This window comes from Trachypithecus francoisi, unplaced genomic scaffold (assembly GCF_009764315.1).
Source record: "Trachypithecus francoisi isolate TF-2019V2 unplaced genomic scaffold, Tfra_2.0 Lachesis_group17, whole genome shotgun sequence".
Classification (NCBI taxonomy): Eukaryota; Metazoa; Chordata; class Mammalia; order Primates; family Cercopithecidae; genus Trachypithecus; species Trachypithecus francoisi.
In genome coordinates this window covers 52792404-52812504 of record NW_022681462.1, presented here as the reverse complement: position 1 = coordinate 52812504, position 20101 = coordinate 52792404, and the positions used below count along the sequence as shown (strand labels likewise).

The 20101-nt window shown below is 41.8% G+C and overlaps 1 protein-coding gene and 1 pseudogene across 5 annotated transcripts in view; both read left to right on the top strand.

Moving 5' to 3' along the window:
• SPTBN1 (spectrin beta, non-erythrocytic 1) overlaps positions 1-20101 on the top strand; it is a 213945-nt gene that overhangs the window by 69005 nt on the left and 124839 nt on the right. The gene's annotated exons all lie outside the window — the stretch shown is intronic.
• Positions 1043-4029, top strand: LOC117062300 (annotated as a pseudogene). Its single transcript, XR_004428294.1, has one exon. The product of XR_004428294.1 is annotated as a 60S ribosomal protein L23a-like (transcript).

The following is a 20101-nucleotide window of genomic DNA, read 5'->3' as shown; positions in this document are numbered from 1 at the left end:
AGAGGCCCAGGATGCCTAAAATCAGGATGCCCCTTAAAATCATCTGCCCTGTTCCCATGACACTGTCCTGTTCGAAGGTTGTCTCACCTCTATTTAAATGTGTCCTGCGAGAGCCAGCTTACCATTTTGTAAGGTAGTCAGTTCCATATTTGGAGAGCTGTCAACTCTAATGGCCAAAATTATTCAGAGCACAGAGTGTTATTTATAGCAATTCAATAACAGCTGCCCTAAGTTTGTAAGAATTCTTTTATTTTTGATAAATCTTAACATTTCAAAGTATTGAAGCATATTATTCCTTACACTCAAAAATATACAAATTTACCTGTGTACTTAGTGCCTGTGATACATTAACTGGCCTGACCTGTACCAAGATGGGTTAGTATCACATGCAAGGATTTTACATCTGAAAAGCAATAGTTTAATCTGGTAAAGGCACATTTAATACAGTAACAGGTAAGTTTGCCATTGGTTCATCAGTTCGTGGAACATGTCCTTACTTGGTGATTTCTCATTCCCTTGTTGCTAGTGAACACCTAGAGCACACTTTCTCCATGGCCCTGGTGGGGGTGAGGAGTGTTTTACCCTAAAATTGCCCCGAAAATCAGGAAAGCATTCTGTGGGTCTGAAAACTCAGCTGTACTGAATATATGTAAACCAAGGATCAAAACAGAGTTTATTCAAGGTCCTGCATCTGTACTTTGAGATTTCAAATGAAATTTCAAGTGAAATTTATTCCAAATGATTTTTTCTTAATGTCTTTAATTGTGATAAGTAAATCAAAGTTACAACCTGAGAAGTTAAGTTTACTGTATTCTTTTTTTTTTTTTTTGAGGCTGAGTCTCTCTCTGTCGCCCGACTGGAGTGCAGTGGCCAAGATCTAAGTCACTGCAAGTTTACGCCATGCTCAATAGCTGGGACTACAACCTCGCAGCTAGTATTTTAGTAGAGACGGGGTTTAGCCTGTTATATGACCTCGTGATCCGCCCATCTCGGCAAAGTGCTGGGATTACAGGCTTGAGCCACCGCGCCCGGCAAGTTACTGTTAATTCTAACTATAACTCACGTTTTTGTTGCCTTTATAGTGGAATCTGATTATGAAGCATGCATCATTTAGAGTCGTCTTTATTGTGGACAAAGGAAACCTAACCCAGAGTGGTTTAAGTGACAAAGAGGATTTATTGGTCACACAGTAGGCAAATTCAGTCTTTAAGCAAGACTTACTCCTGGACTTAAATGGTGTGACCAGGATCTAGTTTCTTTCTCTCTACTCTGGCTTTATTTTCTAGTGCAGGCTCTGTTCACAAGCAGGCTCCGTCCCGTAGTCCCAAGATGGCTGCTCCAGGTCCCAGGCCCCCTTGGACTATGGACATCCAGCAGAAAGGAGGTTGCTTCTCTGCTTTTCATGGCTCAGATATATCAGTCTCACTGGCGTGATTGATCATGACTTGGGTCATGTGCCTCTCCCACTGAGTTGGAGAATCTCATGTGCTGTTAACTTCTAAACAGGATGCAACCCTTAGAGTGAAAGTTTGGTCAGTCTCAGCCAAACAAGTTGGCTAGAAAAATTGGAATATAACAGAAAAGAGGAAGAGGAGAGTGGACGTTGGAGGTACAGCTAACTATGTGCTACAGAAAAACTATTCAACTGCTTTAGGATAATTTGTCTCTTGAGTGGTGTTGATTTAAAGATCTTTCTTGAGTTTGCCTGAATGAATGATTAATCAGTCACTCTAGAATTTGGGCTTCATTATCGTTCATTAACATGGAACTTTATGGAAATCATAACCCTGGCTTGTGCTAGTAAAGCAATTTGTATTTTAATCTCTCACCTCTTTTTCTTGAATTTTCATTTGAATCTTTAGGCTAGTATGCTAATGGTGGCCAGTTACCTTTGATCATGAGTCTTTTTACTTTCTCATTCCAGGCTATGTATTATCTCCTTCTTAAAGCACCATTTTGTTTGCAAACTACAGAACAGTTCCTTGTTCTTTGCATGTGGTCTTTTCCTACAGTTGGAGAGGAGAGCCTGCAGCTGTCCTTACTATCCATCATTTGTCTTAACCTTTCTAGGATGTTTATCTAGGTCCCTCAATAACTGTAGTCATAATAATAGCAAACACTCAATATGGTACTTACACTATGTGCCAGGCACTGTGGGAAATGCTTGCATATATTAACAGTTAATCCCATAACGATCATATGAGAGAGATTATTACTGTCTACATTGTATAAATGACAAAACAGGTTCCAGAGAGATTAAATAGCTTGCCCAAGGGCATACTGCTGCTAAGTGGCTGAAGGCATACTGACTTTGCAGTGTATATTCTTTTTCAATATTCAGTAAAGTAAAAAAAAAAGATGTAAAGCTCATTGGCAGAGAATATTGCTAGTGAGGTAATTCAAACATGTTAAAAAGATCTTTGGAATTCTCAGGAATGCATCCTGTGGTCTAGAAGAAACCACGAGGAACCATGGCAAGTTATTGAAAAGGAAAGATGTTGCTTCCAGGTTAAATGATATTGGACGGAGGGGGTGGGAATTGTTTTCATTGAATTTACACGATACCAGGAAAACCATCTGTTGGAGGAAGGTAATGAAGGAAATTATCTTATCCTACTTTTTCTTTTACTTACTTATTCTGTGGGACAGAAAAATCTCTGAGCCCTCTAAAAAACTATATGCTGATAGCAGGAGTTACAGAACAATCCAGTAGTGTCTGGGATAGAATAGTGTGGTTCACTGGTTCGAAAAGTGGAGGAATTGTTAAAGCACAGGATGCTGGGCCCACCCCCAAAGTTTCTGATTCAGTAGGCCTTGAGTGGGCATGATAATTTACATATCCAGCAGGCCAGCTGATGCCCGGACGTGGGGATCACCTTTTGTGACTGATGCAGAGTACTGATGGTCATCCGGTCCCCTTCTTTCGGTGTTTGAGACCACTTCATCTGAACCAAGCTCAAGTCTAGGAAGAAATAAAGTTTCAAACCCAACAGAATTACCTTAAAGATACACTTGGGACCCTTTTCAGAAGATGGCACTGAAAGTAAAGAAGAAAGCTCCTGGCCCTCCTAAAGCCAAAGCCAAAGCGAAGGCTTTAAAGGCCAAGAAGACAGTGTTGAAAGGTGTCCACAGCCACACACACAAAAAAGATCCACATGTCACCCACCTTCCAGCAGCCCCAAGACACTGCGACTCTGGAGGCAGCCCAGATATCCTCAGAAGAGCGCCCCCAGGAGAAACAAGCTTGACCACTATGCTATCATCGAGTTTCCGCTGACCACTGAGTCTGCCATGAAGAAGATAGAAGACAACAACACGCTTGTGTTCACTGTGGATGTTAAAGCCAACAAGCATCAGATCAAACAGGCCGTGAAGAAGCTCTGAGACATTGATGTGATCAAGGTCAACACCCTGATTCGGCCTGATGGAGAGAAGAAGGCATATGTTCCACTGGCTCCTGATTATGATGCTTTGGATGTTGCCAACAAAATTGGGATCATCCAAACTGGGTCCAGCTGGCTAATTGTAAATATATATATCTCTTTTCACAAAAAAAAAAAAAAAAAAAAAAGATCCACTTCATTTGGGAGTGTTGTGAAAGGCTACCCACTTGACTTTTGAGAAAAGGGAGATATCTTCCTGTCCCTTATAGGGCAGTGATACAGTGATAGGCCCAACAGGAGGGAGTGCTATTGTGGGGTTTCTGCTGAACGTGCATGTTCTAAAGCTTTCCTTAGAGCCATAAAAATGTACGTATCACGTTTCCTGTGTCCCTCTAGAGCTTTTGGTAGATACAGTCTAATCTAGGCTTCAGTCTGAATTCTGAGGCAGATTTACAAAAGATGCAGGAATTCATCTTTTAATGGTGCAGTTCATCTTGTACTGATAGTGGAACCACCACCTGTGCCCTTTACTAAGCTGCTTTCAAGGTTTATGTATCTAAGGAAATAGGGTGAGGTAAACTACTCGTTACTAATTTTCACCCAATTGACAGATACTTCCTATTATTAGGTTGTTATCTGTGAGTTGTAAAAAACTTTTTTTTTTTTTTTCTGAGATGGAGTCCTGCTCTGTCGCCCAGGCTGGAGTGCAGTGGCGGGATCTCAGCTCAGTGCAAGCTCCGCCTCCCGGGTTCACACCATTCTGCTGCCTCAGCCTCTCGAGTAACTGGTACTACAGGCGCCCGCCACCAAGCCCAGCTAATTTTTTGTATTTTCAGTAGAGACGGAGTTTCGCCGTGTTAGCCAGGATGGTCTCGATCTCCTGACCTCATGATCCGCCTGCCTCGGCCTCCCAAAGTGTTGGGATTACAGGCGTGAGCCACTGCGCCTGGCCTAAAAAACATTTTTATAATAACTTTTACTTTACTCGTCTTCGTCTTACCCTCTGGAATTGCTTTTAATTCAAATGCAGTGTAATAAGAAATATATGTGGTCTTGGTTCTGGGTTCCTGGCATAGAGCTCCTAAAACCCATGGAGTCTCCTGAGTGATGGGAGTGTCTTTTGTTATCCATAAGGTGCCCCTTTTCTCGCACCTGAGTTTGTGCTAATTCCATGACTTTGGGTAGGGATAGTCTCCCATCCCTAACTAGCCTCAGGATGATGCTGTGTACCCAAGACTGAGCGATTAGAGAATTGGAACTTTCAGCACCATCCACTCATCTGTGGGGAGGTGGTGCAGGGAGGGTGGGGTGCCCTGAGAGGACATGGAAGCACCACCCCACCCCAGTACCTGCCCTGTGCACTTTTCCATTTGGCCGTTCCTGAGTTGTAACCTTTATAATAAATTGGTAAACATAAGGGGGAAGGTGTTTTCCTAAGTTCTGTGAGTTGTTCTAACATATTATTGAACCTTAGGGGGTTCTTGGGAATCCCTGAATTTATAGCCTGTGGCCTGAGACTTGGAACTGGCATCTGATGTGGGGGCAGTCTTGTGGGACCAAGCCCTTTATCCTATGGGATTTAACAATAATGGTAGGTAGATGGTGTCAGAATTGAATTGAATTGTAGCATACCCAGTTGGTATTAGGGAATCAGACTAAGATATTTCGCAGGGGCGGTAGCATCTCTGTATAGTATGCACCATGTCGACTGGTTTTCTTGTTTGTTTAGAGATGGGGTCTTTCTGTGTTGCCCAGGCTGGAGTACAGTGGGAGAATCATAGCTCACTACAGCCTTGAATTCCTGATCTCCAGTGATCCTCCTGCCTCATCCTCTCGAGTGGCTGGAACTGTAAGTGTGTGCCACAAAGCCTGGCTATACCAGTTTTTTTTTTTTTTTTAATGTAGAAATCAGGCCTGTGATCACTTGTCAGGTACCAGCTTATCATTACAAAAATGAATCGTCCTGGAATCGGTCACTTCCACTGCCTAGTTCTTCCATTTTCCTTAAACTCTGCTGCTTGAAAATCAGTCTGATTCATGTCTGAGTCACACATCAGCCTGATGATCAGAAGGAAGTACAGAGAACTTGACCCGGAGCACCTGGCAGGATTGAAAGCAGCAGCTTTTTCTCCAAGTAGAGAAAAGCTTCATCTGAAAGCTTCCCCCTTAGATAAGCTGAGTGATAAGAAACCTCAACTCTTCAGCTTGTAAAAGTTTAAGACTTAGATATGTTTTAAGAAAATAATTAGAATTGCCGGGCACGGTAGCTCACGCTTGTAATCTCAGCCCTTTGGGAGGCCGAGGCAGGTGGATCATGAGGTCAGGCGTTCAACACCAGCCTGGCCAACCTAGTGAAACCCCATCTCTGCTAAAAACACAAAAAATTAGCCGGGCATGGTGGTGGGCGCCTATAATCCCAGCTACTTGGGAGGCTGAGAATCCGTTGAACCTGGGAGGTGGAGGTTGCAGTTAGCCGAGATTGCAACACTGCACTCCAGCCCGGGCGACAGTACGAGACTCCATCTCAAAAAAAATAATAATCAGAATTAACATTGACTATTGTCGTATACTCCAAAATTTTACGTTTATATCGAAAAATATTTATAGATATCTGAAATATATTACCATGCAATCCTCATTAAAAGTTATTAATGAGATGCTTTACATTTTTTATACTATGTCTTTGAAATATGTATCTTTTGTATATATAACAGACTGGCAAGATATATACTTATTCCTAAAGTAGAATGTGGAGTGAAAACATGATAGATGGTACTTCCCCACTTCTGAGGTGTTACTGTTTACAGTTTGGAAGGAAGCCGAGGAGAGCATTGGTCAATCCTGTTAACTAGCACTGTGAAGTAGTTTTTATGTTTTCTGTAAATGATTGCTTGCATCCCGTGATGGCAGGCCCACTTTCCTGACCTCTGACCAGTTGCCTTGGTCTCATGGAACATGGGGTGATTCAAACTAAGCTGGACTTTTTGGAAAGCAGCTTTTTATTTGAAGTAAAAAGAAAACAGTTGCAGAATGTTTTAAAGACTACATCTTCCCCTAATTCGTGTTGCTTCTACTATGAGACAAGAAAAGTGTATTTCTGCTTGAGGTGCAGTAACAAAACTAACACGAATTCTTTCCTTCTTAACTATTTCTCAGATAGAAGATTCATTCTTAACATAGACCTTATCATTATAGGATTTTTAAAATTTTCTTAGAACTTTTACTTTTTCACTTAAAGGAAGCCCTTGACAGTGGCTTCTTTTTAGCATATCTGAATTGCCAGCCCAGGGCCATTATTAAGTCAAATAAGGATTACCCGGCAGTCAATCAATCTGATAACCAAGACGACTGCTAAGTGACTAACAGGGAGCGTCTACAGTGTGTATCTGCTGGACAAAGGGATGATTCACGTCCCAGGCGGGATGGGGCGAGATGGCACAAGATTTCATCACAGTGCTCAGAATGGCATGCAATTTAAAACGTATGAATTGCCTATTTCTGCAGTTTTTCATTTCATATTTCCAGACCATGGTTGACTGAAGGTAACTGAACCATGGAAAGTGAAACCCAGGGTAAAGGGGACTTGTGTGTGTGTGTGTGTGTGTGTGTGAAACATTTGACTTTTAGTGAACGAACAGAGCCAACCTCTTATTGAATGTGTAAAGAAATCTATAAAACATGGCCTAGAATGATCTAATTAGGAAGAGGAAACCTATTTACATGAGACTATATATGTATACAACTGCCAGGAAGTTAGTATAGGCAATTATTGCTGTAGTAAGGTGGAGGTTTGCTCTTGTCGCCCAGGCTGTAGTGCAATGGTGCGATCTCGACTCACTGCAACCTCCACCTCCTGGGTCCAAGTGGTTCTCCTGCCTCAGCCTCCCGAGTAGCTGGGACTACAGGTGCCCACCACCATACCTGGATAATTTGTGTATTTTTAGTAGAGACAGGGTTTCACCATGTTGGCCAGGCTGGTCTCGAACTCCTGACCCCAGGTGATCCACTCACCTTGACCTCCCAACGTGCTGGAATTGCAGACGTGAGCCTCTGCGCCTGGCCTGCTGTAGTAATTTAGAGGGAAAGATTGATACACACACACACACACACACACTTGTCATTTTAAGGGGTAGGTAACCTAAAGACCACTGGAACTTGGAGAGAGGAGGCTGAGACCTGAGCCTAGTCGTGGCTGCTTTGTTTTCCACTGCAGCAAAACTGAAGAGGCTAGGCTGCAGGTCTCTGAGGACACCTCTCCTTAAAACAAAGTCTGCTTTGGGCTGCTCAAGATAGTATATGCCATCTCACACCTGGACTCACTGTCAAAATCATGTTAGGGCTCTTCTTATTCACACACCTAACATTCTGTTCAGAGGTGACATTTTCCTGCCCCGAGGGAAAGAGAACAGCTTCTTGCATGGTGGAATGGGTTTTTACAGAGAGGATTAACAGGGATTTAATAGCTACCCGTTATTTTCCTCATCTACTCTTCAGGCTGTATCCCTAAATTATGCATTATTTGGGACTCTTTGTGAAAGAGGTGTGGTCCCTAGCACACAGTAACTATACTACCATTGTTTGTGAAATCTGAATCTGAAAGAGCATTTTATATCCAAGTCATTCATGAAAACTATTGAGAGAAAGTCTGTTGAGGTCTTTACACATAGTCCTAGATTATACCCTCAATTTATTTTTCGCATATAAATGGCTTCCACAGTTTTCTCACCATAAGGGTGGAAGAATCTTTGCTTTACTTTTTTAGGTGTAATTTTCCTCTGGTTCCTTCCCCTCCCTCCTCTGTCTCTTCACCACTATAGACCCAGTTTCTCCCCTGCTTCCGAAGTCAGCTTGGATTCCTGCTCCTGAAACCCTCAGACTCTTCTCACCTCAGCAAGGCTGAAATCTCACAGTCGCTGAGGTGAGTGATCCAGGCATGGGAGAACACGCAGATGGAAGCCTCATGCTCCCAGAGTTGCTGACTATTCACCATGCGGTCATCCCCCTTCCTGGCCCAGCCCCCATTCCTGCCCCTCACTCTTTGGGAGCCCAGGTTCTGCTTCCTCAGTCACTTCAGAGAACCTCTCTTGATCCTCATTCCTCTTTTTGTCTCCTGTGCCGCCCCTAGCCTTTGTCTAAACTCCTCATTCTCTCCACTCCACCAGAATTCTTTCCCTAAGTCAGTCACTTACTTTTGAGGCGCTCCATTCTTCTGTGAGAAAATCTCATAGAATTGAGAGTTGATTTATGACTGAATTTAAGGAATACAATTGCTGTTTATTTGGGGACTGCCTGTGTAAGCAAAAGAGGAAAAATGTATGTGACCTTTTTGCCTTCTTATCCTTTTCCTGACTCTGTCTGCATGTGTGTTCTCTCTCACACACACATATCAGCTTTATTGAAGTACAATTCACATACTGTAAAATACACCCCATTTGAAGTATACCATTCAGCAGTTTTTAAAATATACTCAGAGTTTTGTGACAATTAGCACTGTCTAATTCCAGAGCATTTTTATTACTCCGCAAAGAAATCCCAGGTACATTAGCGGTTACTTCCCATTTTCCTTTCCCCCAGCCCCAGGCAACTATTAGTCTACATTCAGACCCTATGGATTTGCCTTTTCTGAACATTTCCTAAAAATTAAATCATGTAATCTGTGGCCCCTTTGTGTCTTCTTTCACTTAACAAAACGTTTTCAAGTTTCATCCGTGCTGTAGCACGTATCAGTACCTTATTTCTGTCTGCTCTCTTAGATGAGTAATAGTGGTAGATTAGAGAGAAAGAGCAGAAAATACTCTGTAAAAGCTACCAACACCATAGTGCTGTGATTTTTATTTGGTGGTTGCCTGGAAACAGATGGCAGATCTGTTGTAGGCATCAGAAACTACTGTAGGCCGGGCGTGGTGGCTCACACCTGTAATCCCAGCACTTTGGGAGGCCGAGGCAAGTGGATCACCTGAGGTCAGGAGTTCAAGAATAGCCTGGCCAACATGGTGAAAACCCATCTCTACTAAAAATACAAAATAAGCTAGATGTGGTGGTACACACCTGTAATCCCAGCTACTTGGGAGCCTGAGACAGGAGAATCACTTGAACCTGGGAGGCAGAGGTTGCAGTGAGCCGAGATCAAACCATTGCACTCCAGCCTGGCTGGGTGACAAGAGCAAGACTCTGTCTCAAAAAAAAAAAAGGTACTGTAGACTTAGGAAGTTATTCATTTCCCCAAATGTTGTCATCATAAGGGCCTATTGATGGGTGTTTGGTGTCTCAGATGGTTCTATTTGTTGCCGTTATTAAATTCACTTCCACAGTTAACCCCTTTGGCAGTTTTCTACCAAAGTGGACCTGTGAGAAAGTTCTATTATAGGATGATAAAAGGTAGAAATTTAATTTATATATAATGCATTTGTAAAGTTCTGTATACTTTAAAAATAAAACAATGCCCCATGATAAAAGCAAACTGAAAACGACGCAAAGTATATTTTTAAATTTAACAAGGCAATGCAGCTATCTAGAATTTTATTTCACCTCCATCTTCAGTGATACCATTAAATTTAATTTTCTAATTAGGAGAGAAAATTAATGCTAGGTAGATGTTAAATAGTTTCTTAAGTTGCATTTGATTTTTGATACCAAGTCAATTAAAGAAGATAGTTTTGATTATTAAGCTGCAAATTCACCAGTACTTTTGACGTGATCCTATTCAATAGTAATCCAGTGGAGAGGGGTCCAGGTAACAGCAGAGCTAAATATTTGGTATATGTCTAATGATTGACTTCTGTGAAAAAAATCATGCATAGAAAATATTTTTGGTTAGGTCCTTCTCATTGTAAGGAATACAGATTCACTTGAGTTCTCTGAACAACAAAGAGAGGTGTGTGGTGGAGATGGGGTAAAAGAAGGAGTGTCCGGGAGCTGTGCATCATACCTATTATCCCAGCACTTTGGGAGGCTGAGGTGGGAGGATTGTTTGAGTCCAGGAGTTCAAGACCAGCCTGGCCAACATAGTGAGACCTTGTGTCTCTGAAAAGTAAAAAAAAAATTAGCTGGACACAGTGGTGCACACCTGTAGTCCCAGCTACTTGTGAGGCTGAGGTGGGAGGATTGCTTCAGCCCAGGAGGCTGAGGCTACAGTGAGCCATGATTGTGCCACTGCACTTCAGACTAGGCGACAGAACAAGACCCTGTCTTTAAAAAATAAATGCATACATACATACAAGAGAGTTATTACAAAGTGTCATGCAAATGAGCCCTGAAAAATCTATGTGACAGTGGCTACTGTGGGGCTGGAGGCATTACTTATGTTTCTAATGGGCCATGTGCCTCATTCATTGGCACCCTCTACTTAGTATCTGCTCCTCCTTGACTCAGCTCACATGTGGCTTTGGCATACTGTCGTTCCAACCCCAGCTCTTGCCTATCCTTTGTCTTTTGTCCTCATTGCTAAATGACCGAATATCCTTGTTTCCTCTATTTCAGATGTCTGTAAGGCTGGGTATGGAGATGGGGTTCTGATTGACCTGGAAGATCCTTTTGTACCAGGTCATGGCCAACTGGATTCTTAGAATGGCTGCCTTCAGAAGAGGTGTCCCCAAACATTGGTGAGGAGCTGGAAGCCATATGTACAGAACACATCAGCTCCATCCATCCACAGCTCAGAGGGCATCTGACTGGCAGTTGGAGGGTATCATTGGCATGCCTAATGCAGAAGAATTGTGGTGGGGTGGAGGAAGGCATTTTATATTAGGACTTTGGGAGAAAGAGAATAGAGTATCTCTTGGATGATCAAGGGAAGGGCTAAATAGCCAATCTGAAGAAAGAGTGAAGGGCCCCTGGGACAGCAGAAATTAAGGCTTTTCATCTCTCTGTCTCTTGTTGTTAGTGACCTTGTGTAAGTGGGCTTCTGTCTCTGCCCCTTGTAGGTAGTCTTCTAGATGACAGGAAACATGGCTGCCCACTGCTCCTGGGCTTCACTCTCCACCACCTTCCATTTTTTCTGGTTCCAGTTGGAAATATTAGGGGTGTTTGGGAGAAAGGCTGTAATTTACCAGGCTTTACTCAAATGTCTAGAGCAATGAACTAGAGATTGGAGTGTGGAGGGACGTAAGAGCATGGCATCTCTCCCTGGAACCACATGGAGCTGTTTCCCCAAAGGGGAAAGTTTGCTGGGAAGATGACAGTAAGTGGCAATGAATGTTTACAACACATTTTCAGATAGAGTGATGTTCTTGATTCGGAGAAAAAGACATTTTATAAAATGCAAGGTGATGTTTACCATATTTGGTTGCTTACTTAAAAAAAAAAAAGGGAGTCCAATAATGGACAGTTTCTTTTGAGATTTTTGAATAAACAAAATTAACAAAGAGAAACATTAGCATTTCAGTCTTTAGAATATGCCTTTAATATGGTGTTTCGTTTGCACTGAAGTTATTGTCTTGTGAATATGTGTGGTTGATGTTGTAACTTGGAAACAGTCTATCCCAAGCTTGCTTTTTTGGATTCTCAAGAACCAAGCGTCACTCTGAAAGCATGACAGGTGCTTGGTATTAGAGTGCCATTCTAGATTCTTTAGCCGTACAGTGACATAAGTACTCTATTAATACACATTCCTTACTCACATGTAACCTCTTTTGGGGAAACAGGCAATGTGTATAAAGTAAGCAATGAATTTATGTAAAAAAAGTTGTGATACTTCCCGAAAACCTGAATCTTAGCCTTTTCATCCTCTGGTTGAGAAATACATCTGTTTTCTACAATTCTTATTTCTTCTGTATTTTTATTAGTTAATCTTCAAGGGAATTTGCTGAGCTCTAAATTTTGACTTCTTTGCTGCAAGCCTCTGAATTTTCAGAACTCTCAGATAATGACATAATTCAGTGATGGGTACATGTTACTGGGTGAGGCTGATAAGAATTTTGCCATTCAGGTTTAAATTTCTGCAGACGCCTTAGACTTTTTGACCATGTATGTGAAGTTGCCTTATTAGTCACAAGATTGTGTCTTTAGGCATGCTAAGAAACAGATGGACTGAAGTCAGAGATGCTGGGCCATTTGCGGAGTCTCAGCCCGCCCTTATGTTGCATGTTTACCTATTGGTTCACTCTAAGTTTGCAGGAAACCCAAGCGGTCCCCACTGCCTCCACCCTGAGCTCCAGCCCTGGCCGGGAGCCCTCTTGCCTGTATGGTTCACAGTAACCTTTCTTCTTCAAGAAACTTCCTTGGCCCTTGCTGTTCTGTACCCCGTTTTCTCTGTGTCTTATTAGAGTCATGTGTGTACTCGGGTGTATCCATAATCTCCCTCCAGCTGATGACGAAATTCCTTGAAGACAGTGACAGTGGTAACGTTTGTTTCCACATTCCCTACAGCACCTCACCTAAGTCTGAATGCACCTCTGCTTTTTATTGAGTGCTGGTCAGACTGAAGAACTCATTCATGGTTAGAGCTATTAATTATCACTTCATCTGGGGAAAATTTCTGCCTAATTTTTGTGATACCTATTAAAGAGTTCTTTGTGTTTAATAATTTTACATTAACATGCATTATAAAATAATGTATTACTTTGTACATTACAATGCATGCATTGCAAAAAAAAAAAAAAAAAGTTCAAATACTACAGAAGTGGACAATAAATGTTTCTCCTTCCCCAAACCTTTTCCCATCTTTCTCCCTAAAGATAATTCCTCTTAAAAGTTTGATGTGAATCTTTTGAGATATTTTCTGTGTGCTTTTTTTTTTTTTTGAGACAAGGTCTTGCTCTGTCACCCAGGCTGGAATGCAGTGGTGCGATTTTGGCTCATTGCAACCTCCACCTTCCGTACCCAAGCCATCCTCCCACCTTAGCCTCACAAGTAGCTGGGACTACAGGCACACACCACCATGCCCAGCTAATGTTTATATTTGTTTGGTGGAGACAAAGTTTGGCCATGTTGTCCAGACTGGTCTTGAACTCCTGGGCTCAAGAAATCAGCCCACCTCAGCTTCCCAGAGTGCTGGGATGACAGGTGTGAGCCATTGTGCATGGACTCTGTGTACCTTATTGAAAACATTATTATGGGCGACTGTTTATGTCCTCCCACTCAAATTCATATGGTGAAATCTTAACCCACAACATGAGGGTGTTAGGAGGTGGGATCTCTGGAGGGTAATTAGGTCGTGAAAGTGGAGCCCTCATGAATGGGATTAGTGCCCTTATAAAGTAGACATGGGAAATGATCTTTCTCTCTACCATGTGAGAATCTGAGAGGATAGCTGTATGTAAACCAGGAAGAAGTCCTTCACCAAGAACCTGACCATGCTGCACCCCGACTTCCAGCCTCCAGAACTGTGAGAGAGAAACGGTTGTCGGCTCATCTCCCAGTCTATGGTACTCTGTTTTAGCAGTCTGAACTAAGACAAATGTTTCTTTTCTAGTAATAAACAGAAGTAAGACCAGCTGATTGATGGAATTCTGGAGTTTAATCTTTCTCCTACCAGAGTATTTGTCTTAGATTTTCATTCTGGCAGTATCTGTACGAGGTTAACTTGGTAGAAATGGTTTGGGAAATTGAAGGCATTGTTTGCTAGCTTAGTAGAAGCCATTACACAATGACTCAGAAGTCCTTTACTGTGGCTTTGGCCCCTGCCTCCTTTTATGCTCCAGGTATCTCACCCAAGGGTTTTTACCCTTTTTGGTTAAAAGAACTAAAACTGAAGATTTCTTTAGTTTTCTATTCCTTTCTTAGGTCACTGGGATGTTTCTGGAGCTCTTCCACCTTTGTCTCTTTACCTTCCATGTTCCTTGGATATCAGGGACACTCAGTAGAGGGCATCTCTGAAGAAACTATCTTCCCAAGGTTGGCCTGCAGTTTGCCTGTGTTTTTCTCTGTCATCATTAGCCTGGAGTAGATGTTAGCAGTTGGAGTTTGAGAATTTCATGGTTCATTTTTCCAGATGTTGGCCACAGTTTTCCTGGAGTACTGTATTGTGACAAGGACATAGAGTATAGGTGACTATAGTGACCAAGCAAGATAGGGAATGGAATGTTAAAATTGTAGTAGTTTGTATATAGATTAACTCTATTTTGCTGCAGCACCAAAGGCCATTCATCTGCCCCTCACTCTAGAGCACAAGTGGAGGAGAATGTTATCGTCATTTTAACTGATGTATAATTTAAGCCTTTTTTCCTGTGGTTAATAACAAGAAAAACAATCTAGTAACTTCCTAAATCCATGGCACTAGCAGTATGTTATTTGGCCAGTGTGGCTCTCCAGTTAGCTATTACCTTTTTCTCTAGCCAGGGACATATATTTGACAGTTCCATGGATTGACAGTCCCAAAGCTGTTTTATGTTCTGATTTTGGAGAAGTAAACCTACAGACCAAATCTATTAGCCCCGTTACATGTCTCTACTGTGAACATACACACTTTTATACCTGGAACTGCAGAGGATTTGTGTGTGCCTCTAGTGTTTGCCCTGGGCCCCTACACACAGTGTCTGTGGAATTATACTCATTGTCTCCAAGCATTTGAAGGAAGGCCAGTGTTAGTATGGATGCTTGTAAATAATGTAGAGGCATTCAAGACTGCCTTGAGAAATACAGGATGGAGGAGAGGCGAGGCTGGAGGATGCACTTGATACTAACACGAAACCTAAAACCCCTCACACTGAATTAACAGGTGTTCCCGTGCAGCTTTCTTTGTGCATTCATTTAATCAGTCGTAATCTTCAGGCATGCCCACGTGTGGATTTTCTTTTTAACTCCCTAACATTCAGGGAGCCATTTTAATTGACACACACAACACAATTATTGTCCGAACTGAATTTTATGATGGGTGATGATGTTTCTATGTTTTGAAAAACTGAATGGATGACTTCAGAGTACTCATGGAGATGTAACCTATAACTGACTTGTGATTTTGAAGGAAACAATTTTCAACCCTATCAGTAAGAAATATATTTTATATGTCAACATAGTACACACATCAATGTATGTATATTTGAGAATATACTTACACATAAATATATGTTTATGAAGGTATTTGTGTGTATCCACACACATTTAAATTTCACCAAGTCGTGTTTACATGCACCACGTGAGATGCTCTGATACTTTCTATTCTATTCCATTTTTTAAAATGCTAGTATTGATCTATTAATTCAATTTTATTACATAGTGTTGGAATACCCTGTGGTAGTTAAGTACATTTCAAAGTACACCTAAGTGATCTCTTTATTTTTAAGCTTTATTAGAATGAGTGCTTACTGATTTTGTTTCATTCATTTATTAGTGAATGAATGAGTGAAATATTTGAGTACTTACTATGTGCCAGGCACTGTGATCAGTGGTAGAAATACAGTTAGGTGATTAAGTGAAAACAAGTCTGTGGTCAGCAGAAAAGATTTTCAGTTTTCACCGAGGAGAGTTGATGTCAGTAGACGAAAGGGATTTCGGGCCAAGCAAGTGGTGCCATGAATGGCCTGAACATGCCTGGCTGTGTCAAGGAGCCACGGGAAGAGCTGCAGAAGGAGCTCAGGGTAGGACTATAGGAGTGGACAAGGAGGGCTGTGGTGCCAAAGAGTTTAGCCTTTATCCTGTAGGCCAGTGGTTTCCAGAATCTAGCTCAGGATAATTTTTATTTTCAAATAGAAAACTGTTTGTTAATCTCAATATGTAAAACTACCAACTTGGAGTTACGCTAGAAGTGGCAGAGGACCCTCCCCTAGGCTCAAGGCCCTTGTGACTGCCCCTGAGAACCACTGATGCAGAATTTGTCTCAGAAGGATCCCTCTGGGGACACTGTAAAGGAAGGCACAGGGAGGAGGGGAGTTGGAGGGAGGAACACCATTTTAGGGGACTGTTGTGTTCTTCCAGGGAAGAAACAAGGCCCTGAAGCTGAGATTGTGGCTGAGGGCTTGAGAAAGCAGGGCCTTTTCAACTGTTGAATTAGACTCCCTAGGACATGCTCTCCAAGGGGATGGGAAAGGGAAGAGGAAGGAAGAGGAATTTGGTTTGGGTTCTATGAAACCTCTGGATGTTGGATGCTTGGGATAGATGAGGGTCGTGAGGTATTTTGGTCACAAATCTGCAAGGCAGGCCACTGCTTAGAATGTTTCCCCCCTTTATCATGTGGCCTCTAGTTTTTAGGATTATGTTTTTCTTAGCTCATATTTGTCCGTATTCTGTCCAGCCTTTGGAAACTGTACAGGCCCTGAGGCTCTCTCGGTCTGCCTGTCTGAATACACTTGGGAGGTCCTCCCAGGGCTGGAGCACCTGAGTGTTCCTGGGTTTGGATTCAGTTATCCAGGACTGTCAATCTCGGGGCTGATGCTGAAGAAGGAAGGAAGAATGGCTTCAGAGGCCTGGGGTCCCACATGAGGTCTCTGCTCTGTCGCCTACTAGCTGTGTGATGGTGGGCAAGTGACTCTTTTAGGATGGAGGCTAATATCCACCTTATGGGATTGTTGTGGGAACTTAAAATAATGTGGAAGATGCCTAGCTCGGTGTGTGCACACAGTGAACATGCATGTGAAGTGTTAATTACAACATTTCATTATGGAAATAAATCTTTTGAAGGGAGGGCTCCTGTTTCCTCCCTGCAAAGAGGCCTTCCATATTGAGAAATATTGCATTCATGCAAGGAAAGATGAGGAGAAGCCAAGGAGGAGTCAGGAACATTCAAAGGGCACATGTTCTGATGGCCTGATGACACTGGGGACCTGTGGTTTTGTTTGCTATGAAGTTTAGAGGGCATTTGTGACTCTCAGTCCTTCTCCTGGGAAGCAGGAAAAACACTGAAAAAGACTTTTTTTTTTAATTTAAAAAATTAATATGGCCTTTGCATTTGTATCTTCTCTCACTGTACTTTCCTGTTTCAGATTCACGCTCAGTGTACATTAAAATGATCCTGCGTAATCCTAAACATTTATTGAGAGAATGATTTAATGGAAAAATACAATAAAAATATTTTAAACTTTTGATAAATTGGCCCCCCCTCCCACCCCAAAAACAAATGACTGAGGTTGGAGGGAGAGAGACGTGGTCAGTGTAGAAAAATCCAAGTCAGACAGTCTGGCTCTTACCGGAAGAGGGTTGGTCCTTCATGGGGGTTAGTTAGCTTTAGTGCTCTGTTCCTCTTGTTGAGACAGCTGTAGTTTGGTATAAAGGGATAATGAAGAAGAAATACTACTAAATTTCCAGCAGGATTATTTATAATACTTAAAATGTGTGTATCACTTTCATCTTGGAGAACATTATAGAACATTACTATAATACTAATAGAAGTCTTTGGAAAGCATTATCCCCCATGTTACAGATTTCAGTCTGAGATTTTCTGAATCAGGTTGTTGTTTACCCCAGCTTGCTCTAGTGGTAATATAAATCAGAGTCTTCTGGGTTCCAGGGCAGTAATTGAAAGCTTCTGATGCCTATCTTTGACCTGCCTTTTCCAACCTTCTTGGAAATTGCCTTCCTTCATGTAAGTATTTGTAGGGCTCTGAATACCCTTTAATTAATGGGGGGAAAATCTTGTACCTCTCCCTACAATTATTCCATATTAGAAAATTATGAGTAAGACTTTGAGATACCTCAAGTGTCTCATTTGTGACATCAGAGTGGTGGTGATTGAACTTATTAAACCTTTCCCCGAAGAGCCAGACCTTGCCTAAACTTAACAAAAAGGTTTAGAGTTCAGAATCAGATACATTTACAGGGTCATTTTTGTCTGTTTGTTTCTGACTATCAAGCACAAGAGATACACATGACCAATTTAAAATAGGAGGCCTAAGTGACCTATTAAAAATGTCAAACATTTATTTGTACTAAATACTACACCAAAAAGATATGGCAATATGAATATTAAGATACAGAGATACAAAATGTATCCTAGATACATTTTATCTAGGATTTTGGTAGGCTATACAAACAAACTTGAACAAAGTTTTTGAAAAGGAGTAAACTTTCATTTTTTTTGTTTTTATTTTTTATTATACTTTAAGTTCTAGGGTACATGTGCACAACGTGCAGGTTTGTTACATATGTATACACGTGCCATGTTGGTTTGCTGCACCCATCAACTCATCATTTACATTAGGTATTTCTCCTAATACTGTCCCTCCACCAGCAGACCCCAGAGTGTGATGTTCCCCGCCCTGTGTCCAAATGATCTCATTGTTCAAGTCCCACCTATGAGTGAGAACATGTGGCGTTTGGTTTTCTGTCCTTGTGATAGTTTGCTTAGAATGATGGTTTCCAGCTTCATCCATGTCCCTGCAAAGGACATGAACTCATCCTTTTTTATGGCTGCATAGTATTCCATGGTGTATATGAGCCACATTTTCTTTACCCAGTCTATCGTTGATGGGCATTTGGGTTGATTCCAAGTCTTTGTTATTGTGAACAGCGCCACAATAAACATACGTGTTCATGTGTCTTTATAGTACCCTGTTGGTGGGAATATAAATTAATTCAATGTGGAAAACAGTGTGGTGATTTCTCAAGGATCTAGAACTAGAAATACCATTTGACCCAGAAATTCCATTACTGGGTATATATGAAAAGGAGTAAACTTGGCCGGGCTTGGTGGCTCACACCTGTAATCCCAGCACTTTGGGAGGCCGAGGTGGGCGGATCACGATGTCAGAAGATCGAGACCATCCTGGCTAACACAGTGAAACCCCGTCTCTACTAAAAACACAAAAAATTAGCTGGGCGTGGTGGTGGGCACCTGTAGTCCCAGCTACTTGGGAGGCCGAGGCAGGAGAATGGCGTGAACCCGGGAGGCGGAGCGGAGCTTGCAGTGAGCCAAGATTATGCCACTGCATTCCAGCCTGGGCAACAGAGCAAGACCCCATCTCAAAAAAAAGAAAAGAAAAGAAAAGGAGTAAACTTTTATTTAAGGAAGGATAAAGTTAAATAAGCAAAGGTACCCAGAGACCCCACTAAGTGATAGATACTAGCTGAGTGCTTTATTTAACATGCCTACTATTCTATTGCTAACCTACCATTAGAAAAAGCTGGCAGATGGACATTAAAATCTAGCAAAACTATTTTTAGATTACAAAGCTTTTTGATCGCATGTACAAAAATTGATTCAGATGGTGGTGGGTAGGGGGCATTGTCAGTACTGTTACTGCAATCAGGAGCTCTGGGAGTCCACTGGGCTTTTCTAGCTCGACTTTAGAGAACTCCATCCAGCCTCTCTGTCTCAGTGTCCTTATCTGAAAAACAAGGGGGTGTGCTGGATGGATTCTGAGGGCCCTCAGACCTCTAAGATTATGTATATGCTCTTAAGGAGTTAGCACGCTAATGGGCCGTTGTTACCAAGGTAAGTTTTGGCATCTTTTCCTGGTGGTTTCTGTGTACACAGTAAGACACAGAGTGTGTATTGGTACAGGAATGATAGCAACCTTTGTCCTTCTCCAGGAAATAATGCCCTGTGACTCTGACTCAAGACCTAGTCTCATGTTAATTTTTGATAATGTTTTATGTTTGATGAGTCAGAAATGCAGGCTCTTGTAGAGTGTTATTAACAAGAACTAGTGTAACTTTGATTATAATCACTACAAATTACAGACCTCTTTCCTGTTTTTTGCCGTTTGCCCTTCCATGATCTCTAATAGGCCAACTACAAGGACAATTTTTTGATCAGTAAGAACCTTGGTCTGTTGCTTCCTAAGCCCTTATTATGAGAAAATTATTTGTAACAGCAAACTATGTATGTACCCACATTGACAGGATAT